Raw genomic sequence first — 26941 nt, 5'->3', positions numbered from 1 at the left:
CTGATATGATGACTTAAGGGATGAGATATTGGAGGCCATGGGTATGAAAGACGGCAGCCCGTTCGCCCATGTAGAAAGAACGGTACAGCTCCCAGGGGAGTCCCCGCAGGCGTTCGCAGACAGGTTGTGGCCAGTCTACTGGAGGGCGTGCCTGGGAACGCCGGCACGAACGTTGATGGACCAAGACCAATTGGCCCACTAGCTCCGTTGTCTAATGACAAACTGCCTGCCCCAAATCTGAGCCCAGGCTGTGGCCTGGTTTGACCCCCGTAGCCCCCAGGCCACCGAGGAAACGGTGATCCGCCAGCTCACGATAGCATTAAAAAATATAAGGGGTATCGAGACGCCCCAACCCAAGGGCAAAGTCCATGAGGTTAAACCTGGGGGCCAGAATAAGAAAGAGTGGCACCAGGAGGGAAACCGTCCCTCCCAGAATAAGCTGAACTGTTACGGGTGCGGGAAGGATGGCCACTGGTGAAAGGATTGTAAGAATCCCTGGAAGGAGAATAAGGGGAGGAATTCACCAGCCCCAGCCCAAAAGGCAGGGCCAGGTATCCCTCCCGCTGCGATCGAGCCACTCCTGGAGTCGATACAGTCCCTACGAGATCTCCTCCTGGCCAGCCAGGGGAAAATAGCTGCCACCACCAGTGTTGTAGTTCCCTCAGCCCCATCTGACTCCCCACAATGACTGGAGCCCGCGCAGCCTGTCCACCTGTGTGATCTCCGGTATGACGGATGGAAGAGACCGCTCGTGCAGATGGAGGTAGAGAAGGTTAAAGGGACTTATCTGCTGGATACGGGAGCATCGTGCACCGTGATCCACGCAGCTAACCCCACCACCTCACCTCTGTCTAGCGGGGTTCCATACGTCCTATCGGGATTCACAGGCAAGGAACAGGCGGGAGCGTTCTCCAAGCCGCTCTCAATCCGGCTGGGCACGCTCCAGGCCAAGTGGATGTGCGTCCCGGCGAGGTGCGAAGCGGAGGGAGGCAAAGGGATCCTAGGGGCCGACTTTATCGTGGGCCACGGGATCCTCGTGGATCTCCGCAATCATTGCCTCTGGGGAGCCGACATGGGTAAGGAGGGCGGTGTGGTAGTCATCCCAGGAAAGGAAGGGAAGGGGACCCTGTGTACTGTGAAGCCGAAAGAGGGTTACAACCTCGGGCTCATGGTCGATTGTGTCCCGAGGGAATTCCAGGCATTCGTGCAAGCCCACTTGGCCACGTTTGCCACGCACAAACACGACTGCGGGAGGGTCACCGGGTTTGAGGTCAGAGTAGATGGGGGCCCCATGGCCCGGCCTCCCCCGAGAAGCAGAGGCCAACATGGAAGCAGCCATGTCCTCTTTAGTACAGCAGGGAGTGTTGAGGCCCATAGCCACCTGTGGTGTATGTAACCTGTTCCACCTTAAGAGAACTACCTTAAGAGATGTACTACTTTCTCTTGGCTGCTGTATACTGTAATACCGGTGGTGACCACACCGGTATATAAACGTTGTGTAGTGATTTGCTGGGCAGTTCAGCCCTGACCTCCGAATAGTAAAGACCTGTTAAAGTTATTCTTGTTGTCTGTGTCCAGTGATTTATAATAAGCATAACTGGGACACACAGACTCAACAGTGGCGACGAGTCCGATCTTATCCTGCGGCAGTTTTACATCCAAGGCAGCTTCGTCCTCAGAACGGGCATCGAGAAGAGGCATCCACCCTCATCATCCTGCTGAGCACCACATCGCACGGGAGGCATCGAGAACCCGGAAAAAAAAAGAAAAAAATTCTGACCACGAAGCCCTCCATCAGCGACAGGCAGTGATCATCCCTTCTACCACGGTGGTGGGTAAGCCGATCAGCGACACGAGCAGAAAGTCGACCGCGTTGGCTGTGGAGTAGGGGAGGGAAAACGGAGGAAAAAGGGCGGAGAACTCGACCGCGGCCGGTGAAAAGGGCTGGGCTGCAATCGGGGCCGAGAGGCACAGCGACTGGGGCAGCGTTAAGGCCACAAGAACCGCGGAGAACTCAACCGCAGCCCGTGTAAAGGACCGGCCTGCAAGCGGGGCTGAGAGGCGCAACAGCAGGGGAAGCGTGAATGCCCACGGGAACCGCGGGGGAGCAAAAAGCAGCGTCGGGGAATTGAGAACCGCTGGGGAGGCGAGAACGGCAGCCGCACGGCAATCGCCATTGCAGCCAGCGGGGGAAGAAGGCAAACGCGGGAAGCCGCCATTGTAGTCGGCGGGGGAAGAAGACGAGCGCGGGAAAAACCGCCAAGCGCGGGAAGCCGCCATTTTAGTAGGCGGGGGAAGAAGACAAGCGCGGGAAGCCGCCATTTTGAGAAAAAGAAAATTTAAAGAAACTTGCAAGGATGCCTAAACATGGTAACATCAATGCTTTTGATAGCGATGTCGAAGATTGGGCCACGTATGTAGAACGCATGGAAGTTTATTGTAAAGCAAATGAGGTACCAGATGATAAGAAAGCACTAACCTTATTAAACTCAATGGGTGCGAAGATGTACGGGCTATTGAAGCACCTTGTATCACCAGGTAAACCGGCGGATCAGACTTTCGCAAATATTGTTACTGTCCTGAAAAATCATTTAAACCCCACGCCGCTGCTGATAGCGGAACGATTTAAATTTTACAGAAGAACGCAGCTGAAAGAAGAAAGCAACGCTGAATTATTAATTGAACTGCGTAAGCTATCAAACTACTGTCAGTTTGGAACAGGACTAGCAGATGCGCTGAGAGATAAATTTGTGTGTGGATTGTTAAAAGAGGGAACACAAAAGCGACTGCTAGAGGAGAATGATCTTACGCTTGATAAAGCTGTCACTATTGCAGCATCGCACGAAGCCGCAGCGAGAGGTACTGCGGAAATGCAGCTAAGGTCATCGGAACTCAGCACCAATCAAATGGCCTTGGGTGCAGTAAAGTGTTATCGTTGTGGAAAGACAACGCACGATCAGAACCAGTGCTGGTTCAAAAATCAGGAATGCAGAAAATGTGGCAGGCTTGGTCACATAGCTAAAGTATGCCGGTCAGGAAAGAAGACCAGCAACAAAAAGTCACCGCAGGAAAAGTGCAGAAAGGTACACAAGGTGACAGAGAACAGTTCGGATGAACAGAAGTCAGATTCAGACTCCAGCAGTAAGGAACTGGGTTGTCTAAGAGTACACAATGTGGGTAATGAAGCAGACCTCCAAACTATCTGGGTCACACTTCAGATAGCAGGAGTCCAAGTGAAGATGGAATTGGACACTGGATCGGCATTGACGGTCATGAATAAGCAAGACTACAAAAGGTTATTCCCACATATTCCCCTACGGGATACGGAGATTGTATTGAAAACATACACGGGGCAAAGAGTATACCCCATCGGAAAGATAAAGGTAAAGGTGGTCCACAAGGGCAAAGAAAGCCGAGGAATGGACTTATATGTGCTACCTGAGGGAGGTCCACCACTACTGGGACGGGAGTGGATCAGGAGAATAAATATGGACTGGCATTCCTTAAAAGCACTAATGGTAGATTCCGGTAAAAAAGAAGATGTGAAACCTAAACAATTGTCCAGAATATTGGACGATGCTAAAGAGGTGTTCCAACAGGGACTGGGAACACTGAGAGGAATTACGGCAAACATCAAGGTTGAAGAACATGCAAACCCGAAATTTTTCAAAGCCAGACCGGTACCTTATGCGATACGGCCTGCTGTGGAAGCTGAGCTGGAAGGGCTAGAACGTTCAGGAGTACTGTCTAAGGAGGACTGGAGTGAGTGGGCCACGCCCATTGTTCCCGTCATGAAGCATTCATCGAGCAACAAGCCGGGGGAACCGGGGAAGGTTCGCATCTGTGGAGATTTCAAGATCACTGTTAATCCGGTGTTTCACACGGTGCATTATCCGCTACCGCGGATTGAGGATATCTTCGCTTCGTTGTCTGGCGGGAAACACTTCACCAAGATAGACCTGGCGCAGGCGTACTTACAGATGGAAGTTGAGGAAGAGTCACGCCAGTATCTCACGATCAACACGCATAGAGGCTTGTATCGGTATAATAGACTGGTTTTTGGAGTGGCATCGGCTCCAGCAATTTGGCAGAGGGCCATGGAGCAGGTATTACAGGGAATTCCAGGCACACAATGTTACCTGGACGATATTCTGATTACAGGAGATGATGATGAGGAACACCTTGCAAATTTGGAACTGGTGCTCACCAGATTGAAAGAATATGGACTTCGAGTTAATCGCCAGAAATGTGAGTTCTTTCAGAAGCGGATCTCGTACTGTGGTCATGTCATTGACCAGGAGGGGCTTCATAAGTCTCCTGACAAGATCGAAGCTGTTGTGAAGGCTCCCGCTCCGGATAATGTATCCCAGTTGAGGTCGTTCCTAGGGTTGATTAACTATTACCATAAGTTTCTGCCAAATTTATCCATGGTGCTGCACCCGTTGAACGCTCTTTTGCAGAAGGGAGTACCATGGAAGTGGAGCGAGGACTGTAAGAGGGCCTTTCGCAAAAGCAAGGCATTGATCACCTCAGAGGAAGTGTTGGCTCACTTCAACCCAACGCTGCCTATTCGTTTGGCTTGTGATGCTTCTCCATATGGTATTGGGGCAGTACTCTCACACAAGTTGCCAAATGGCTTGGAGAGGCCAGTCGCGTTCGCATCCAGATCATTGACCTCCGCTGAGCGCAACTATGCTCAGATAGATAGGGAGGCTCTCAGCCTTGTGTGGGGAGTAAAGAAGTTTAATCATTACCTGCAGGGCCAAAAGTTTACGCTACTGACAGACCACCAGCCGTTGGTATCCATTTTTAACCCTAAGAAGGGTGTTTCGGTGATGACAGCACAGAGGCTCGAGAGATGGTCCCTTTTCCTAGGGGCACATCAATATCAGATTGAATTCAAAGGTACAAAGCAGCATGGTAATGCTGATGGGCTGTCGCGCCTGCCACTACCTACAGCGGAGGAGGCACCGACGGTTGACCCTGTTGAGTTATTTCACTCGACCATCATCGAATGTTTACCAGTCACCAATGCAAGTATTGAAAGAGAAACCAGGAATGACCCGACACTGTCCCGGGTCTACGAATTGACAGTGAAGGGATGGCCAGCACATGGTGATCCACTGTTACTGGCATTCTCAGCAAGACGAGAACAGCTGTCCGTCTGTCAAGGAACATTGATGTATGGAACAAGGGTGATTATTCCTCCTAAGTTAAGAGAGAGAGTTCTAAAGGAACTGCATGAAGGTCATCTGGGGGGAGTCAAGATGAAAAGCCTTGCTAGGGCTTATGTGTGGTGGCTGGGTATCGACCAACAGATAGAGGATCTGACGAAAAGCTGCTCAGGGTGCCAAAAAGTTCAAAATGCACCTCCGATTGCACCGCTGCATCCATGGGAATGGCCTTCAACCCCATGGCAACGTGTACATATTGACTTTGCTGGTCCATTCATGGACTCCATGTTTTTAATTGCGGTAGACGCACATTCTAAATGGCCAGAAGTGATTAAGATGACTACCACTACCTCGGAAAAGACGATCGCGGTGCTAAGAACGATATTTGCAAGAAATGGATTGCCAGAACAAATATGTTCAGACAACGGACCGCAGTTCGTGTCAGAAGAATTCCAGAAATTCATGAAGAAGAATGGGGTGAAACATTATACCTCTGCCCCATATCATCCGGCTACAAACGGGTTGGCCGAGAGATTTGTACAAACGTTCAAAAAAGCAATAAAGGCCATGAGCGAAGATCAGATTCCACTACAACACAAGGTGGACAATTTCCTACTGGCATATCGAAACGCCACTCATGCAGTGACAAACCAAAGTCCTGCCATGATGTTCTATAACAGGAGGTTGCGGTCCAGGTTGGACTTGTTAAAACCAAATGTGCGGAGGGAAGTCGAAAACAAACAGTTCCAGCATATAAATAACAAGACCACTCGGAGTTTCAAAATAGGACAACCAGTGTTAGCCCGGGACTATAAAAATGAGAAATGGCAATCTGGAACAATTCGGGCCAGACAAGGACCCCTGATGTACACGGTAGATATTGGTGAAAATGTAATACGACGTCATGCTGACCAACTGGTAGAATCGAGAACAAGGGTCGGACCCATGGTTATGGCAGAGACAACCGTGGAAGAAGTTAGTGAACCTGAAGCATCTACCTCAGAAGTGAATGTACCTGATGATGATGTCCAATCCATAAGAGATCAACTAGATGAGTCACCCCAGCAACGAGAATCAGAGACCCCTGAAAGGCGTTATCCAACTCGGATCAGGAGGCCTCCTCAGAGACTGAATCTTTGAACTGTTTTGCATGAAGTTGTATATATATATATATATGTTATTATGTTATGTTAAATGGGGATATAACTGTTAAGCTAAAAAGGGAGGATTGTGGTGTATGTAACCTGTTCCACCTTAAGAGAACTACCTTAAGAGATGTACTACTTTCTCTTGGCTGCTGTATACTGTAATACCGGTGGTGACCACACCGGTATATAAACGTTGTGTAGTGATTTGCTGGGCAGTTCAGCCCTGACCTCCGAATAGTAAAGACCTGTTAAAGTTATTCTTGTTGTCTGTGTCCAGTGATTTATAATAAGCATAACTGGGACACACAGACTCAACACCACCCATGTTAATTCTCCGCTTTGGCCGGTTAAGAAACCGGACAATTCATGGAGAGCCACGGTGGTCAACAGCAATATCCCCGCGTGTGCCCCCACAGTGGCAGCAGTTGCCAACCTCATCGGAAGTATTCCAGCATCTGCGACCACGTTCACGGTGCTGGATATTTCAAATGGGTTTTGGTCCATCCCTTTAAGGCGGGAGGACCAGTACAAATTTCCCTTTACTTTTAAAGGGCAACAGTACACTTGGAACTGCTTGCCACAAGGCTTTCATAACAGCCCCAGCATCTTCCACCTGTGTATGGCGGATAGTTTAAAGGAATTTAGTCAGCCCACCCAGTTAGTGCAGTATGTGGATGACCTGCTTTTGTTTACCGACTCAGTCGGGGAGCACGGCCCGTTGCTGGCCGAGCTGCTGGAGCTGCTACAGTGTAAGGGGTTCAAAGTGAACCCGAAAAAGGTGCAGATCGGCCAGTGGTAAGTTCAATTCCTGGACTTGACCGTCCGAGCCGGAGAGAGAGCCATAGACAAGGCGAGGAGGGAAGCGGTCCAAGATCTACCGGTCCCCAACACAGTGAGAGGTGTGAGGTCATTCCTAGGGTTAACGGGGTACTGCAGAGACTTCATTGAAGACTATGCAGCCACAGCAGCCCCTCTACTCCGAATCCTACACAAGGGAGTGGAGCGGTGTTGGGATGAGAGGTGCCAGGCAGCATTTGTCCAGCTCAAGGGGGACCTGCAGACCACACCAGCCCTGGGAGCCATCGATGGGGGGAAGGAGTTCTTCTTGGAGGTAGTGGCCAGCGGGGATAGTCTCAGTGCTGTGCTGCTCCAGGAGTGGCACGGCAGGCTAAGACCCGTGGCCTACTCCTCCAGAGTACTCACTGATGTGGAGAGGAGCTACTCAATTTGCGAATGGCACCTTTTGGCCACATATTGGGCTGTGAAAAGATCCTCGATCTTCACAGGCACCTCTCCCATCACCCTCCTCACACATCACACACCCACCCAGATGCTTCTGGATGGGAGGATTAAAGATGGGACAGTCAGCAGTGCCCGCATTGCACGCTGGACCCTCCTCCTCTCGCAGATGGATCTGAAGGTGAGGGGCCGTTGCGAACCAAAGCTCGCGGCCAATATGGTATATCCTGGAACAGACAGTTACCCGCAGATCCGACCAAAGAACACACCCGCCAACTCAACAGACTGATCAAGACCTTCGATCCAGACCTTCAAAGCATCCTACGTGCTCTCATCCCACGTACTCCCCGCGTGGGAGACTTCTACTGCCTCCCAAAGATACACAAAGCCAACACACCCGGACGTCCTATCACATCAGGCAACGGAACCCTGTGTGAGAACCTCTCTGGATACGTCGAGGGTATCCTGAAACCCATCGTACAGGGAACCCCCAGCTTCTGTCGCGACACTACAGACTTCTTACAGAAACTCAGCACCCATGGACCAGTTGAACCAGGAACACTCCTCGCCACAATGCACGTCTTGGCACTCTACACCAGTATCCCCCACGAAGATGGCATCGCTGCGACAGCCTCAGTACTCAACACCAACGACAGCCAATCTCCAGACGCATCCTACAACTCATCCGTTTCATCCTTGACCACAATGTCTTCACCTTCGACAACCAGTTCTTTACCCAAACACATGGAACAGCCATGGGGACCAAATTTGCACCCCAATACGCCAACATCTTCATGCACAAGTTCGAGCAAGACTTCTTCGCTGCACAGGACCTCCAACCAACGCTATACACCAGATATATCGACGACATTTTCTTCCTATGGACCCACAGTGAAGAATCACTGAAAAGACTACATGATAACATCAACAAGTTCAATCCCACCATCGAACTCACCATGGACTACTCCTCAGAATCGGTTTTATTCTTGGACACACGAATCTCCATCAAAGACGGACACCTCAGCACTTCACTCTACCGCAAGCCCACGGACAACCTCAGGATGCTCCACTTCTCCAGCTTCCACCCTAACCACGTTAAAGAAGCCATCCCCTATGGGCAAGCCCTGCGAATACACAGGATCTGCTCAGACGAGGAGGAACGCGATGGACACCTACAGACGCTGAAAGACGCCCTCGTTAGAACAGGATATGATGCTTGACTCGTCGATCGACAGTTCCGACGGGCCACAGCGAAAAATCGCATAGACCTCCTCAGAAGACAAACATGGGACACAACCAACAGAGTACCCTTTGTCGTCCAGTACTTCCCCGGAGCAGAGAAACTACGCCATGTTCTTCGCAGCCTTCAACATGTCATCGATGATGATGAACACCTTGCTAAGGCCACCCCCACACCTCCACTACTCGCCTTCAAACAGCCGCCTAACCTCAAACAGACCATCGTTCGCATCAAATTACCCAGCTTTCAGGAGACCAGCGAACACCACACCACACAACCCTGCCACGGCAACCTCTGTAAGACATGCCAGATCATCAACACAGATACCATCATCACACGTGAGGACACCACCCACCAGGTACATGGTACATACTCATGTGACTCGGCCGACGTTGTCTACCTCATACGTTGCAGGAAAGGATGCCCCGGAGCATGGTACATCGGCGAGACCATGCAGACACTGCGACAGTAGCTGAACGGACACCGCGCAACAATCGCCAGGCAGGAGTGTTCCCGCCCAGTCGTGGAACACTTCAGCAGTCAAGGACATTCAGCCTCCGATCTTCGGGTAAGCATCCTCCAAGACGGCCTTCGAGACTCACGACAACGCAAAATCGTAGAGCAGAAACTGATAGCCAAGTTCCGCACTCATGAGGACGGCCTCAACCGGGATCTTGGGTACATGTCACGTTACATGTAACCCCACCTGACGTAGGGTCATCCAGACTCGAGTCATCGTTGGCTTGTTCTCTCTACACAGATGCGGCCGGACCTGCTGTGATTTCCAGCAAAGAAAATGTTTTTTGTCTGTTTTTTGTTTTTCATGCAAACCCCAGCATCTGCAACATTTGACCCCTTGTGACCCCACCTCATTGTTCTTTGATGTAATGTTTTCCTGACTGACCTGTTTGGACACCATTCACACCTTTGATTGCTGTGATTATCTCTCTGCCGAGGTGTGATAAATGGCAGTTAGAAAGATTACCTGTAATCATCTGGCATTATTCTCTGACTATATAAGCTGTGTCTTTAAGCATCTCTCCACTTCACCTGATGAAGGAGCAGTGCTCCGAAAGCTTGTGATTTCAAATAAAACTGTTGGACTATAACCTGGTGTTGTGTGACTTCTTACATTTGTCAACCCCAGTCCAACACCAGCATCTCCACACCATATCCTGGAACAGCCCATCGGTGTTCCATAGAAGGGGTATGGGAGGTGAACATAGTTTTCCGGGCCGGGATGCATCCCACAGGCCGCGAGATCTATGTAGACAGTTCCAGCATGGTATCTGCTGGCGAACGACTCATGGGATGTGGAGTTTATGACCCAACGGCGATCATTGCCCTGGCGATCAAGCTCCCCAGTACCATGAGCGCCCAGCAGGTGGAGCTGTCCGCGATGGTGTACGTCTTGACCCACCCCGAAATCTTCCCTACCCCATACACGATTTGCTCGGACAGCATGTTCACTTGCAATTCGTGCACGGAATACCTGGCCATTTGGTCTCGCCGCGGGTACACCTCCGCCAACGGGAGATCCTTAGTAGTAAAACCCCTGCTGGAGAAAATCCTGGCAGCCGTGGGGGAGGAAGGCGAGATCTTCATCCACAAAGTGAAGGCCCACTCCTCCACAGAACCCCGCGGCCAGGATAACCAGCAAGCTGACACTCTGGCCAAGGAGGGTGCCCGCACCGGCACTTTCTGGGACCCCTATGGGTCCGGGCCTGTGGCGGCAGTTAGAGGGAGGGATGGGACCCAGAGGAGCTTAGGAGTAGCATTAGCCCCTGAACCTAAAACGGTCCAAGCCCAGGACCCTGTTCTGAAAACCGCCATCAGCGCAGTGAGCGAAGGTAGGATCATAAAGGCCCTTACGGCGCAGCCGCCCTCTCCATAAGGGAAGGCATGCTGTTCAAAGAAGAACAGTGGGTAGTACCCCAGCAGCACCGCAGGGAGTTCCTTCAAATGGCCCATGAGGGTCCGGGAGTGGGACACCCCGGGCCTGAGACCACCTGGCAACGGGTGGAACAGGCGGGATGGTGGCCGGGGATCCGGGAAGACGTCCGCGAGTTCTGTGTTAGCTGTCTTGTGTGCGCTGCAAACAACCCCACAGAAGGAAGGTGCCCATGGGACACGTTAGGAGGGTGGAGGGGCCATGGCAGTCGATCCAGATCGACTAAATCGGGCCCCTGCCCACTGCCCAGCCAGGCTACAAATACAGCCTCGTCCTGGTGGACGTGTTTTCCAAGTGGGTAGAAGCCTTCCCCTGTAGAACAGCCACAGCACTGGGCACTGCAAGGATCTTGGTACGGGAGGTGTTCTCGCGGTGGGGGCTACCCCAGTTTGTGGAGTCCGACCAGGGAAGCCACTTCACCGGCCAAGTCATGCAGAACACCCTTATGCTGCTCGGCATCAAGGGGAAGTGGCACGTAGCTCACAATCCACAGTCCTCGGGGATTGTGGAGCACATGAACCGCACCGTAAAAGAAAAGCTGAGGAAAGAGACAGTGGACTCGCCCCAAAAATGGGTGGAGGTCCTGCCTCTAGTCCTCATGGGGATCCAGGCCAGCCAGTCCAAAAGTACAGGGTATTCCCCGTATGAGTTAATGACTGGCAGGGTTATGCGGACCCCCATCCATGTCCTAGCCCCAGTTCTTACCGATGGGCAGCTTCGGGAGGTAAATCGGGATAAATTCACCCGAACACTCCTCGAGCGCCTGAAGCAGATTTACAAGCAGGCAGCAGATAGCATGGGGAAGCAGCATCGGAATAACTGGTTGCTGCTCGAGCCTAGCAAGAGTCACCAATGGGAGATAGGGGACCAGGTAATGGTTAGGAACTACGCCCGAGTGGGGAGTTTAGAGCCATTGTACATGGGACCCTATAGCATAGTAGATAAAGCCAGCCCCATGGTGTATGCAGTGAAATTGCCCCGGCGCACAAAATGGTTCCATATCAACCAGTGTAAGCTGTTTAAGCCGGAGGCGAAGAAGCAGGCAGCTGGGATCCAACCCGAGGTTAGAAATCCTCAGCCCGCAGCGGGCGCGCACACACAGGCTGCACACGCAGGCGCAGTCGCGTGCAACAAGGGAGGAGACCCCCAGCACCTTGTTCAGACCACTCCCCCCCTCCTTTGGGATTCTGAGGAGGAGGAGCCCGAGCCAGATGGCCCCGCCCCCGACCCAGGTTTTGAACCTGGAGGTGGAGACCCTCAGCCACCGGCAGCCGGCGGCGGGAGATTACCGGTCCCCAGTTCAGGTTTGGGAGGGGAGGGACCCCAGGGAGAAGATCCCCAGCCAGCGAGGAATGCGGTCCGAGCAAAAGGTTCGCTCACCAGGGTAACCCCACCAGTAGCAATTCCTAGGAGGTCCCCTCGGACACCCCAGCCTAGGAAGGCATGGTCGCCGGCTCCCCAGTTTGAAAGGGAAACCTCACGAGTTAAAGAGCAGTCGGAAGACAAAGGTCCCCAGCTAGCAGCTACAGAGTGCAAGGGACCGGAAGTGCAGGTCAGTGCTGCCACGTCGCAGGGAGCAGCCTGCAACAGCCCAGACAGGAATTAGGCTGGCTGCTCGGAGACGGGCAGCAGATGTATAAAGTTTTAGTAGTTTAAGTTTATAGTTTTAAGTTAGGCTATTTTAATTTAATTCTAATTAAGGTGATGGTTAGTTTTGAGTAAGCCGTCTCAGAGGATTGTCCATGTGAGTCGAGGTCGCGGGGCCCGACCATACGTCACCCGAGCCAGCGAGTCTCTAGGGAACCTGGCTGTATGCTTTTATGTCTATTGCAGGAAATTTCGGAATGTACAGAGGCATAATCCTGCTCGCCCTGCTCGGGCTGAGCATCGGTAGGAGAGGAGACGTCGAGGACCACCACATCTTCGGGTGCTCGGGGAACAGGGCGCTGGTGGCGGTCGACGGTAGCCGCGTACGGGAGGCGGAGGAGACAGCCGCTTACTTCCACGCGGGGACGTGGCCGGGATGGCTGGGATCCAATTCGTCCAGTACTCCAGCCAGACCGGGTTCACCTACGGGGAGGCCTCCCTCCTGTGCCCCAGGATACGGATTGTCACTCCCAGGATTAGCGTCACCGTGGGCAAAAGGATATGTTTAACATGCAAGGGACACGTTCCCCTGGATAGGTGGTGGTGACTCAGGAAACTAAGTAGAGGCATGGGGAACCCCAGAGTTGAGTTGGAACAGTTGGGGAACAACACTCATCGGACTATCACAGGGACCCACGGGGGTTTAAGTGTGTGCTGGGATAAATGGTGGGAACCGGATCAGGGGATCTATGTCTGCATGTGGGGATCAGGGAAGGCTTGCCCCACAGGCATTTCCATCATTTTCCGCAGCCAGTGGCAAGATAACGGGAGGGGGATGGACTGGGAGTCTCGCCTGGAGGCATGCGCGATCCCATACTCCCCAATCTCAGTTAATGCCACTGAACTAGTGACCCGCCCCCGACAGCCCCTGCCCACAACCGCGACGTCACGAACGATAGTAGAGGGATGCCCCGCCACCACCAAGGGACTAGGGAACGGCTTGGTGCTAGTACCTGCAGACCAGGTGTGGTATCAAGGGGTGCACTACGCGGTAGCCTCCGTGATTTTAAACCTCACCGAGGTACACCTACCCACGTGGTGCCCCACAGAAACCGTGCAGTTGTATCAAGCCCTCTTAAAAGATATGTTCCGTAAATTCTATGAGTTTGATTTTTCAGACATTGACAGAACCAGACTATACACCCACAAGCTTTTGGACAGGATTGGGAGAAAAGAAGGGGTGCTTTTAACGATGTTTTAACTGGTTTTAACATGGGGTCTTCTGTCATCAACAGCTTAGATTACATCGAGCTGCATACCCAGATTAATGGTATAAAAATGCAATTAAAGAAAATATTAGTTGATGAGAATGAGGTGGTGGATTCCGAGTTGCATGAGGACCAGGCCATGACACTTCACTTAAAGGAGATCATAGCGGAGCTGGAGGAACATGCCAAAATGGTTAATGCTCTCATTATGGAGGACAGAAACGCTTCTGACCAAGCTGCACAGAATGAAGTGTGCGTGCTCTATGGGGCATGGTTGCTGGGCAAGGGCCGCAGCAACCTGGAGGATTTAAAGCAAGGTTTAGTCCCCTCCTGGATCAGCAACAAACACCTCGCAGCCCTCCACCCTTTTGAGAATGCATTAAGCCCGTGCCAGCTCCGGCTAGCTTCGGAGGCCTACCCAATCCCAGTGGACTGTGGGCGGTCCAACCACACCATCATGGGGATAGTTGTAAGAATGTCGGTCATGGGCGGGACGGCCCGACCCGTGCTGGTGTACAGGGTGGAAGACATTGGAGTCATTCAGGGGGGTGCACACATTTGTTTTACAGTGGTCCCGCCCTACGTCATAGAGTGGAAGCATGCTATGATGGGCACTGACCTCTCGGGGTGCCGTAGCCAGGGAGCACACATAATCCTGTGTCCCCAGCACTTGAATGTCTATTCCAAACCACAGTGCAGGTTCAGAGCTGCTGGCGCGAAACCTATAAATTGCACCATGGAGGCAATGGCACAAGGCCGTGTTTTTCCCCCCCCCCCAGGTAACGTATATAGGAGGTCGGACATATTGTGTCACCACAGGAGTGCCTCACTACCAGTACGGACAGCATAGCTGGTGTGCGGTGAGTGACAGCAGTTTCTGTTTCAAACCCGAGGCAGAAGTTCAAGTGGCACAACTACGAATTGTCTCCATTCCTGAACCCTCCACTGTTCACCTCACTGTGAAAGAGAATTTTACCCACCTGCAGAAATATGTTGCGCATTTCGGTTATCAGATTCCCCCTCTCCCAGAACACCTCACCAAATTGCTAAAAGCCGTTTATGTGTCACGAAAACACTTCTATACCCTAGAACAGAAGACTGTCCAGATAGGGGCCGACATTTTAGATATTACGACCCAACCCTGGTGGGACGTTTTTGAAAATATAGAGGTCCCATCCTGGATCCGTATGGCATCCCACATCCTGGTGGTGTGTCAGTTAGGGATAGTTCTCTACCTGGTGTGCATCCAGTGTAGGAGAACGGGTCCCAGATTAGAGTTTAAAACTAAAAAGGTGTGGAAGGAACATTATGCCCGGGTGGAAGAAGAGACACCCGTTTGAGTTTTGTGTCGCATCACTTAAACGTGATGGTCGTTGTTTGTTATTTTTAATAAAGATTGTTTCTTCATTTCACTGTGTTATTTTAATACAGATTGTGACTGTTTGATAATACAGAATAAAAACTGTGATGTACCAACTGGTGCAGGGGTGTTGGACCCCCTCCACGCTTGGATTGTTTGTAACGAATCGTATTTGCCATCTGTAGATGCCTGTCGTACGTTTTCTCTAAGTACGGGAAATGTGGGCTGAGGGATTATGGATAGGTAAATACAGGGGAAGGTTATTTGTGGGGGGGTCAGAAATTTTGCTCACCTTGGTTGGACACTTCAAGCAAGTTTCAGTATCCTGGGGGGACTGAAGGATTCGAAAATTTCATACATCTCTCCACCCCTCCGAAGATTTATTTGGCTTTTAAAAGAAACCCTGGTCAGATTGAGTTTTAAAATCCAGGGCACAACAAAATGGCTGCAGTCAGACCTCGTGACCGAAAGCCTGTCAGTTTCAATTCGGACGCTGGCAAGCTAACTGTTGTGTATGTATCTTTAAGGGAATAACTGGTCTTAGACTGCAGTACCGGCAGTAACCACCCCTGTATAAAAGGCCCTAGCAGGCTTCTGTAGTTTCAGTTTCAAGCTGCCTCTTGTTCAGTAAAGTACCTGTTAAACTGTTCTCCCGAAGTCCGTGTATTATTGAGGCGCGGACTTTACACTAACAGCTTGTGTATTTCAATGTCTGCAGCAAGGAGATCACGAAAGCAGACAAGACTTTTGCGTATGCATTGGGGACAAACCCAATTACAATCAGACCTACGCATAAAGGCCATCAAGGTGTTTGCTCAAACAATCAAAATAATCAGCGGGGCCGTCGAGACGGGGCTGGCCCCCATCAAAAAACCTGTTGGACAAAGGAGAGCAGTTGCAGAACCGGCAGGAACCGATTACCGGCCATCCAAGTCGATGGGCCAAGATCGATACCTTTTGTTTTAAACGAGCTCACCCAAATCATACAAAGGACTGTACTGATTTGCCGAGCAGATAAGGGCTACCGAGAGGAGTATAAATATAGCCCCTCAGGAAGCCATTCTCTCTCTCTCTCTCGCCTCGCCTCCTGCACCCAGCCTCGCCATCAACCAAGGAAGAAGACCATCGAAGGAGAGCCCGTCCAGAGAGGTAGGATACCCTGTCAGAGACCTTTTAATTACTGGGGTATCTCTACCTGGGCGGTGAAGTCTGTGCAATAGCGGGACCACGTGACATCGGCAGGTAACAGGGCAAAGGAGCAAGGCTTTCTTTCAACATCTCAGACCGGTGAGCATTATACTTCTGACCCATCGCAAGATAATCTAGCTAGGTGTAGAGGGTGGGAGTTAAGGGGATTGCTGAATTGTCATTTTAGCCATTTTCCCTCGATGTGCCTTTTTCTCCTCCCCTGTTAAGTGTAAGTGTACTGCATTCATATCATCCTTTTGTATAGTATTGTTATCTTATTTTCTCTGTTAATAAATTTTGGTTTTCTTTGTACCAAACCACTGGTCTGCTCGTTTGTCTATATCGCTATCTGCCAATAAGCCCGGGGATCAGAACTAAGGGGTTGACTAAGGGACTCAGATCAACTGTATATAATTACCTTTAACAATGTGTTAGCTACAGCCTGATTCTGTATCTTTGTATATACTGTTTGCATGTACAGAGTGCGGTCCCTTTGGATAGAAAGGTGAAAGGAACAGAATAGACAAAGGAAGAATAAACTGCTGCAGAAATTAAGATTGAGATTTAAAAAACAGCAGATAAGACTGCCTTTGTCCTCCATGTTGGCTTTGTTGGGTGATGCTGATTTGGTGCCGGGATCAGTGAAAATGCCAAGTTGTATATAATCTCCGCGTTGCAAGACAAACCATTTCTTTCAAATTGGAGGCTTCAAACATTCCAAATTTGTATGTATGGTTGGATGATTTCTCCATCATGGCTATGCTAGAGTGGATGGTCTATTTGATATAGGGTAAATACCTGATTCCTCAGAGAATCTAATTCCCTTATTCAAGTCTCTGAGCCGAGCAAACTAGGATCTACATTCTTCACAATCAATGCTTATTAGCTGTAGCTTTTACTGGCCCTCTGTTGCTTTGCCCTGCATGCCATTCCACCCTGCCATATATGTGCAATACTTAAGGATTGCTACCAGTGCCACGTGCTAGTCAGAGTAGAAATAGAAGGATATTTCAGATGAATACGTGGCTAGAGGAATGGTGCGAGGGAGAGGGATTCAAATTCCTGGGACATTGGAACCGGTTCTGGAGGAGGTGGGACCAGTTCAAACCGAATGGTTTACACCTGGGCGGGGCTGGGATCGATGTCCTAGGGGGAGTGTTTGCTAGTGCTCTGGGGGAGGGTTTAAACTAAAATGGCAGGGGATTGGAAACCTGAGCAGGGGGACAGAGGAAAGGGAAACAAGGATAAAAGCAAAAGATAGGAAGGAGAAAAACAAAAGTGGCAGTCAGAGAAATCAACGGTTTAAATCAAACATGGCCACAGTAAATAATAATTCTAATAGGTCTAAGAGCGTTAAAAAAACAAGCCTGAAGGCCTTGTGTCTTAATGCGAGGAGCATTCGTAATAAGGTGGATGAATTAGCTGCGCAAATAGAGGTAAACAAATATGATTTGATTGGGATTACGGAAACATGGCTCCAGGGTGGCCAAGGCTCGGAACTCAACATCCAGGGGTATTCAATATTCAGGAAAGGTAGGCAAAAAGGGAAGGGAGGTGGGACAGCATTGCTGGTTAAAGAAGGGATTAACACAATTGTAAGGAAGGATATTAGCTTTGATGATGTGGAATCTGTATGGGTAGAACTGAGAAATACCAAGGGACAGAAAATTTTAGTGGGAGTGGTATATAGACCTCCAAACAGTAATGCGGAGGTTGGGGATGGCATTAAAAGGGAAATTAGAGAAGCGTGCAATAAGGGCACAGCAGTCATCATGGGTGACATTAATCTACATATAGATTGGGCTAACCAAATTAGTAACAATACTGTGGAGGAGGAATTCCAGAAGTGTTTACGGGATGGTTTCCTGGACCAACATGTCGAGGAATGAACCAGAGATTAGGCCATCTTAGACTGGATAATATGTAACAAGAAAGGATTAATTAGCAATTTTGTTGTACGAGGCCCCTTGGGTTGGAGCGATCATAATATGATAGAATTCTTCATTAAGATGGAGAATGAAGTGGTTGACTCAGAGACTAGGGTCCTGAATTTAAATAAAGGAAACTACGATGGTCTGAGGCGCGAGTTGGGTAGAATTGATTGGGGAATGTCACTCAAAGGGTTGACGGTGGCAAGCATTCAAAGACCGCATGGATGAACTACAGAATTTGTTCATCCCAGTTTGGCATAAAAACAAAACAAAAAAGGTGACTCAACCGTGGCTAACAAGGGAAATTAGGGATAACATAAGATCCAAGGAGAAGACATATAAAATGGCCAGAAAAAGCAGTAAACCTGAGGATTGGGAGCAGTTTAGGATTCATCAAAGGAGGACAAAGGGATTAATTAAGAAGGGGAAAATAGAATATGAGAGTAAGCTTTCAGGGAACATAAAAACTGACTGTAAAAGCTTTTATAGATATGTAAAGAGAAAAAGATTGGTGAAGTCAAGCGTAGGTCCCTTGCAATCAGGGGAATTTATAATGGGGAACAAAGAAATGGCAGACCAATTAAATACATATTTTGGTTCTGTCTTCACAAAGGAGGACACAAATAACCGCCCAGAGATGTCGGGGAACATAGGGTCTGATGAAAGGGAGGAACTGAAAGAAATCAGTATTTGTAGGGAAATGGTGTTAGGGAAATTTATGGGATTGAAGGCCGATAAATCCCTAGGGCCTGATAATCTACATCCTAGGGTACTTAAGGAAGTGGCCCTAGAAATAGTAGATGCATTGCTGATCATCTTCCAAAATTCAATGGAATCTGGAACAGTACCCATGGATTGGAGGGTAGCTAATGTAGCCCCACTATTCAAAAAAGGTGGTAGAGAGAAAACGGGGAATTACAGACCACTAAGCCTGACATCGATAGTGGGGAAAATGCTAGAGTCCATTATAAAAGATGTAATAGCAGAGCACTTGGAAAACAGTGACAGGGTCGGACAAAGTCAACATGGATTTACAAAAGGTAAATCGTGCTTGACTAATCTACTGGAATTTTTTGAGGATGTAACTGGTAAAATAGATAAGGGAGAACCAGTGGATGTGGTGTATTTGGACTTTCAGAAGGCTTTTGATAAGGTCCCGCATAAGAGATTGGCATGTAAAGTTAAGGCACATGGGATTGGTGGCAAGGTATTGAATTGGAGAGAGAACTGGTTGGCAGACAGAAAGCAAAGAGTTGGAATAAACGGGTCTTTTTCCGAGTTGCAGGCAGTGACTAGTGGGGTACCGCAGGGATCGGTCCTTGGACCCCAGCTATTCACAATATATATTAATGATCTAGACAAGGGAACTAGATGTAATATCTCCAAATTTGCGGACGACACAAAACTGGGTGGGCGTGTGTGCTGTGAGGAGGATGCCGAGAAACTTCAGGATGATTTGGATAGGTTGGGTAATTGGGCAAATACATGGCAGATGCAATATAACATGGATAAATGTGAGGTTATCCATTTTGGTGGCAAAAACAGGAAGGCAGATTATTATCTGAATGGCAATAGATTGGGAGAAGGGGAAGTGCAACGAGACCTGGGTGTCCTTGTGCACCAGTCGCTGAAGGTAAGCATGCAGGAGCAGCAGGCGGTTAAGAAGGCAAATGGTATGTTGGCCTTCGTAGCGAGAGGGTTTGAGTACAGGAACACGGATGTCTTGCTGCAGTTGTACAGGGCCTTGGTGAGACCACATCTTGAGTATTGTGTGCAGTTTTGGTCACCTTATCTGAGGAAGGATGTTTTTGCCATGGAGAGAGTGCAGCAAAGATTCACCAGGCTGATACCTGGGATGGCAGGAATGACGTATGAGGAGAGATTGGGATGATTGGGCTTGTACTCGCTGGAGTTTAGAAGAATGAGAGGGGATCTTATTGAAACTTATAAAATTCTGACAGGACTGGACAGACTATATGCAGGAAGGATGTTCCCGATGGTCGGGGAGTCCAGAACCAGGGGTCACAGTCTAAGGATAAGGGGTAGGCTATTTAGGACAGAAATGAGGAAGAATTTCTTCACCCAGAGAGTGATGAACCTGTGGAATTCTCTACCACAGAAGGCAGTAGAGGCCAATTCATTAAATATATTCAAGAAGGAGTTGGATATATTTCTTAAAGCTAAAGGGATCAAGGGGTATGGGGAGAAAGCAGGGACCGGGCACTGAAATTGGATGATCAGCCATGATCGCATTGAATGGTGGAGCAGGCTTGAGGGGCCGAATGGCCTACTCCTGCTCCTACCTTCTATGTTTCTATGTTTCTAAATCTCTGCCAGCGAAGGTTCTCCTTTTTTATCCAAGTGACCAATATTCATTGATGAGTATTGCTCTTGGCTTGTATATAAATCTTAATATAGTGATTTTATTTACATTGTACTCACTTTGCATAACTCTACATTCTTCTCTTTGATCATTGTATACGAGTTCTTGTGTGGCTATGCATTAAGACTGTAAATGGCACAGAGGGATCTTGTAGATACACAGGTTCTTAAAAGGTAAGAGTGATTAGAGGAGGACAGAAAAAGAGAAAATGGAATCCTTGGATTTGTATGTGGAGATAGAGAGCAATAACAAGGAGATAATGTTGAACTTGTACAAGGCCTTAGGCCATAGTTAAAGTATTGTGTACAGTTTTGGGCAACCCATTATAGGAAGAATATTAAAGCAATAGAGCTGAAACTGAAACAGCTAATCCGATCTCAATGAGCAGCTAGATCATTGTTACGTTTTGCCAGCTCTCCATTGATGATGGTGGTCTTTTGAGGGCCTCTGACAAACTCTAAATCATTTGGCATATTGCACATTGCCCTCACATTCCAACAAGCAAGTTGTAAAATAATTGTTTTCCAACCAGGAATAGTAGACTGGAGTAAGGAATCTTTAGCCCACCTTTTCCAAGGTCATCCCCAAATTGGGGCAAGCAGCCCATCCCTAAACAGGGCTGCTTGGATATTAGGGCCGCTACCAGACTCTCAGCATGCTTTGTACTGATGAGGGTGACCATTGTACGCAAAGCTTCGACGCGTGTGCCTAGGCAAAAAGAATAAGGAGTCAAATGCTTACCTTGGGACCAAAGGCCCTGCTCTCGACTGTACGGATTAGGATCAAAGTCTAGGAAGGCCAAAACAACTGGAAGTCAGCACAGGTGCAGGAGATCCGGAGGCCAAAGATGAATTGGCGTGCCAACCGCCTAATGCTTTCTCCGGAGCGGATTTGATTCGGGGTTTTCTCCCCTAGCCTTAATCAACCAATAACTAGCTGCAAGGCAGCAGCATCCCTTTTTTTAAGTATATATATAGAGGTTGCATCCTCTTAATCACCCCATACTTGACCTGACCCCTCGACTCCACTCTCCTGCCAACTCATAACCCAATTCCTAACCCTGCATGCCCCAATTTACCGTTCGGAGCTCAGCTCCGCATTAAACATGGGGTGGGCTTTCAGTTAAAAATTCATTACTATCTATGGTTGAATATCCTGCTGCAATATCAGAATGTATTATATCTGTAAGAATGTATACTAATGAGAGCTTTGCTAACATCATCAGTGACATGAATCAGTCATTCATGAAAGAAAGACTTATGAAATAATACTGAGTGGCCTACGAGTATCGCTGTCCAGGGAGAGTAAAAATACTCAGGCACGGGCCCAGCTTGCGCAGGACATTCTTAACTGGAACTAGTGAAGGACACAACTGGACCTCCATGTTGTAAAACAGTTGATTAAAGCTTTGTTTAATGCTTAGACTAAGTGCCTAGTAGTTTTCTTACGTCAATCAGTATATATGTTCTTACACTTTCCTCCTCTTCTGAAGATAAGGACTTGTTCTATCAGCAACTTGACAGCATCATCAGTAAACCACCACCCAGTGAGTGACTATCTACTAGTTTAATGCAAGAGTCGGCTCAGATCATGAATGCAGCCACTTTGTATTCGCTGCCATGGAGTGGAGAAAATCAATGACAATGGGCAAAGACTACTGGAGCTCTGCACCCACCGAGGTCTGTGCAATAACAATAACTACTTCCAAGGCACTTCCAAGGTTTCATGGAAATGCTCCAGGTCTGGATGCAAGAACCAACTAGATTTAATTATCACCGCTAGAAAGCATCTACAGGATGTTCGTAGTTTTCACAGTGCATATTGTGACACAGACCATGCAATTGTACGTTGACAAATAAGACTATTTCTAAGGAAATTCCAATTTACCAAACAAAGTTGTTGCCCATATATTAATATTAGAAACATAAAAGAACAAGGAAGGCATCTCCAATTTACTGCTAATCTTGAAGAAGCTATGTTATTGATTCCAGTGCCCTGAATGTTGATGCAGCACTAATACACATACAGCTGCAACCTTAGGTTATGATAAAAAGACTATACAAGATAAAGTTAGTTTGCACTATACTCTGAGGAAATAGCTCCCATTATTGAAGCAGAGCACACAGCATAGCTTCACCACAGAATGAATCCCTCTCCTGAGACATGTGCTAATCTCAAAGTGGCCAAAATAAATTGCAAGAAAGAGCAAGGAAATGTGTTCAATCAGATTAGCTAGATTTGTGCGAGAAGTTACAAATATCCTTTGAAAATGGAAACCTAATGTATGATGGAATAAAGAAAGCATAGGTCGTTCAGTCAAGAAGATAGTGCCACTCAAATCCCACAATGAAAGCATCATCACTAACAGAGACAAGCAGATGCAACACTGGGTAGAATACTATCATGAACTTTATTCATATGCAACTAATGTTTCTGAAGCAGCAGGAAACATGATCCCCAGGCTTCAGACCATCGAGGAGCTTGATATAAAGCTGTCTGTAAATGAACTTGAGAATGCGATCACCTCCCTAGCATCAGGAAAAGCTGCAGGAAAAGGGGGAATTCCAGCTGAAGTGGTGAAATAAGAAGGACAGCTTGTGCTTAAACATCTGCACATGTCTTGCTTGCTTGTTGGAGGGAAGGAGGGGCACCGCAAGACATGAAGGATGCTAAAGTCATTCCATTGTACAAAAACAAAGGAGATCGAAGCGATTGCAACAGCTCATGGGGAATTTTTCTTCTTAGTGTTGCTGGCAAGGCATTTGCATGGGTCATTCTAAAAAGATTGCAAATACTTGCTGAACATGTTTAGCCAGTGAGTAAGCGCAGCTTCAATGTCAGATGATCAACAGCCAACATGATCTTTGCACTGAGGCAACTGCAAGAAAAGTGACAGGAGCCGGTGTAAGCGGTTTTCTGCACCTTTAACCCAGGTCCTGCCGCTAGTTGCCAAGAGATGTAAGCGGTTTTTGATCCTAGCCCAATTGCTAGACGGATGGTTCAAATCGCCCCCGCCTTACGAAAGTTCTATACCCGGGAATTATTATTCAGGGTGTAAATGAAATAAGTCATGGACAGGAATGCTTCGGTGAAAAATCAAACTTGTATTTATTTGGTCTAACATACACTGGTTAAAACATGCACTACTAAACGAAATCACCGTCTCTGTGGAGAATAAAATCCAGATTACAATCAACATACATACAGTACAAAACTGGAGACTTTAACAAGCAGTAATTCCCTTGTTGCTATGGTGGACTCTAATTCCACCCCTATCAATGAATTACCCAGTCGCATAAACCCCTTCGCCTGGCTGAACCAAATGAAGCTCCCACCCTCGGAATAGCCCAAAAGCTTCACTTCTGAGAGACTATGCTTACCCCCACACGGGGTTGGTTTCGAGCGCACTGCTCATCGGCTTCTCTGGTACTTCTTGTTAGTTCGATCTTGTAGGAGCAGGGAGCGAGAGAGAGAGAGAGAGAATGGTGGAAAAGAATCTATCTTTATAGTAGTCCCTATCTTTTCCCACCAATCTTTAAAATCCATTTGCTTCTGAGCACTCCGGTGCTTAATCTGTGAGGAGTCATCCTCGGACCCATGCATATTGGGTTAATGGCCCTAAGTCTGGGACATATCTTTCGGTCTTTGTGTTGGGAAAAAAACTGGCTCCCTTTTGGCTGGGTGAGGCCAGTGGGTTCATTATTCTGCTTCTCTTCTGAGATGGAGGGGAGAAGTGCTTTGCATATTAGAGTGGTTTTTCTAATCAAGTTCAATGGCTCCCTTCCTTTTTCCAGGACTGTCGGGCGAACCCATACATACTGGATGACAGACAGTCCTTTTGTCACAGCCAACTGCCATGCATTCTCTGGAGTTTTAACAAAACCAGTCTTTCACGTATCTGCACAGCGCAATCCCATAACAGGAAAAATACCCTCAGAAAAATCCCATAAAGTCCAAAAAATATTGCCGACTGAGTCCATTCTTAAGAGACTTTGGATCTCTTCACCGGGAAAGCCTATTTACACGGTCTTTATCGATGTTACAAAGGCTTTTGCCATGGTCAGCAGAAATGGCATTTTCCAATTGCTGGTTGCCAGTCAATCCTCCTCAGGCTGATTCGATCCTTCCATTAAAAAAGAAAAAAAAAAGAAAGACTTGCATTTCTATAGCGCCTTTCACGACCACCAGATGTCCTAAAGCGCCTTACAGCCAATGAAGTAGTTTTTGAAGTGCAGTCACTGTTGTAATGTAGGAAACGTGGTAGCCAACTTGCAAGCTCCCGAAACAACAATGTGATAATGACCAGATAATCTGTTTTAGTGATGTTGATTGAGGGATAAATATTGGCCAGAACACTCCCCTGATCGTCTTCGAAATAATGCCATAGGATCTTTTATGTCCACCTGAGAGGGCAGACGGGACCTCATCTAGTTCTGAAGGCATATTACTCCAAATAAGATCATATGGAAAGTTCTTTAATATTGCACGCCTAACAGCAAAAAGTAAAATCAAACATCTGTTGATAAGAAAACTTTGTTTTGCCGATGGTACAGTGCTCGTTGCGCAAAATGAAGTGGAACTAAAACAATTGAATTTGGCTCATTTGTGATGAATTTAAAGTAACAATCAGTCTAAAGAATACAGTGCTCATGGCACAGGGTGTGCTGACTACACCAGAAGTTTCAATAGCAAACACCACGCTACATGTTGTACCCAAGTTCTGCTGCCTAGGATCAACTGTATCGGATAACTTATCTCTAGATGACAAGCTAAACTCTTGCATTGGAAAGGCAGCAACCACATTCGATCAATTGATCAAGTGTGTGTGGAATAATAGGAAATTAACATTGAACACCAAGATATGGGCCCACTAAACGTGCATTCTAAGCTCACTGTTGTACGGCCATGAGACCTGGATCACTTACAACAGGCATGAGCGAAGACTAAACTCATTCCATACCCGCTGTATTCATCATATTCTAAATGTCAAGTGGGAAGACAAAGCTCCTGACACCAAAATACTTGAGACAGCTAAGTTGCCAAGTCTAATAATTTTTCTCAAACACACAGACACCTCCAGTGGTTTGGTTATCTATAATCGATGGAAGATGGACATATTCCAAAGGATCTTTAGTATGGAGAACTTGCAGGTGCTTCAAGGCCACTGGGCCAAACTAGGCTAAAGTTTAAAGATGCTCGCAAGAGGGACTTGAAAACTTTTAACAGCAATACCACAAACTGGAAAGATTTGGCTAACGATAGGCCATACTGGAGGGCTGTGCTGCATCAGGGAATCAAAGAGGCTGAAGAGAGGTGGCTGAGAGAGAGGAAAGAGGAGAGAGCCAAGAGGAAATTGTATCAGGCTTCAAGAGTTAATACTGTGTGGGCTTTATCATCAGGCCCTGTAATTTATGCCTGTACTATCTGTGGCAAGGACTCCACTCATGATGTTGCAGCATGACAAAGGAACTGAACTGCTTTGGCGTTTACGCTGTCATCTTTCAAGACGGACGGCTGCCATACATAAATCAATGGAAGAAAGATTTGAGCAGATAGATCGATAGATCGATAGATCGATAGATAGATAGATAGATACATACATACATACATACATACATACATAGATGAGAAAGAGAGAGAGAGCGACATTGAAGAGAAATTCTGAAACAAAGATACACAATAAGTGAATGGTACTTGTTGATACACCTGTGTACAGAGATTTTTTATCATTAGTTTATTTATCTCCCTTCTTAATGCTTTCAATAAACTAATCATGCTATACCACTAAGCCATTTATGATATGGGCACAAACAATTTCTTTGTAAGATTAATTAGTTTTTAAACTTTCTCCTTGAACCTTCCTAGAGGAACAACATTAAAGGTCACAAATTTGACAGCTAACAACCCTCAGCAGCGAATGGTTCCACAGAGACCAGAGTAGATTGGCATCTGTTTTGGTCTTAGATATCAGCTGAGTACTACTGTGAACTTAGTCAGTACTGAACTTTCTATTGTTGGATACTCCCATTATTATCTAGGACCAAATAGAGAGCCATTCAGCAATTGAGACCTGCAGCTGACACCAGCTAAGTGGTTTTATGGCAACTTTGAGAACAAAATGATGACCTACTAGTAGAATTTATTTTACTTTGAAAATATTTTCTCCAATTAACTTATTTCATTGTTTTCATACTTTTCTTGGCTGTATCTGCCACACTACCACCAGACTTTTCTTCCCCAAAACACTAAGTGTACTATATCCATGGGAATTACTATATTTTTAAATGAGTAATGACATGCATACAGAGATATGGGAAGGAAAATGATAGACTGGTCATCTACAGAAACATGGGAGAAAATAAGTGCATCTTGGTGTCCAATTGATAGCACATTAATAGGTCATATTGGGGAGCATCGTAATTTTAGTGTGGTGTTATTCTGCCGTTTTTGCAAAAGCGACAGCATAACTGTG

Source organism: Somniosus microcephalus, chromosome 2 (assembly GCF_052327205.1).
Source record: "Somniosus microcephalus isolate GS21.2 chromosome 2, FLI_Smic_1.0, whole genome shotgun sequence".
In the NCBI taxonomy this organism is placed as follows: domain Eukaryota; kingdom Metazoa; phylum Chordata; class Chondrichthyes; order Squaliformes; family Somniosidae; genus Somniosus; species Somniosus microcephalus.
This window is presented reverse-complemented; position numbering follows the sequence as displayed.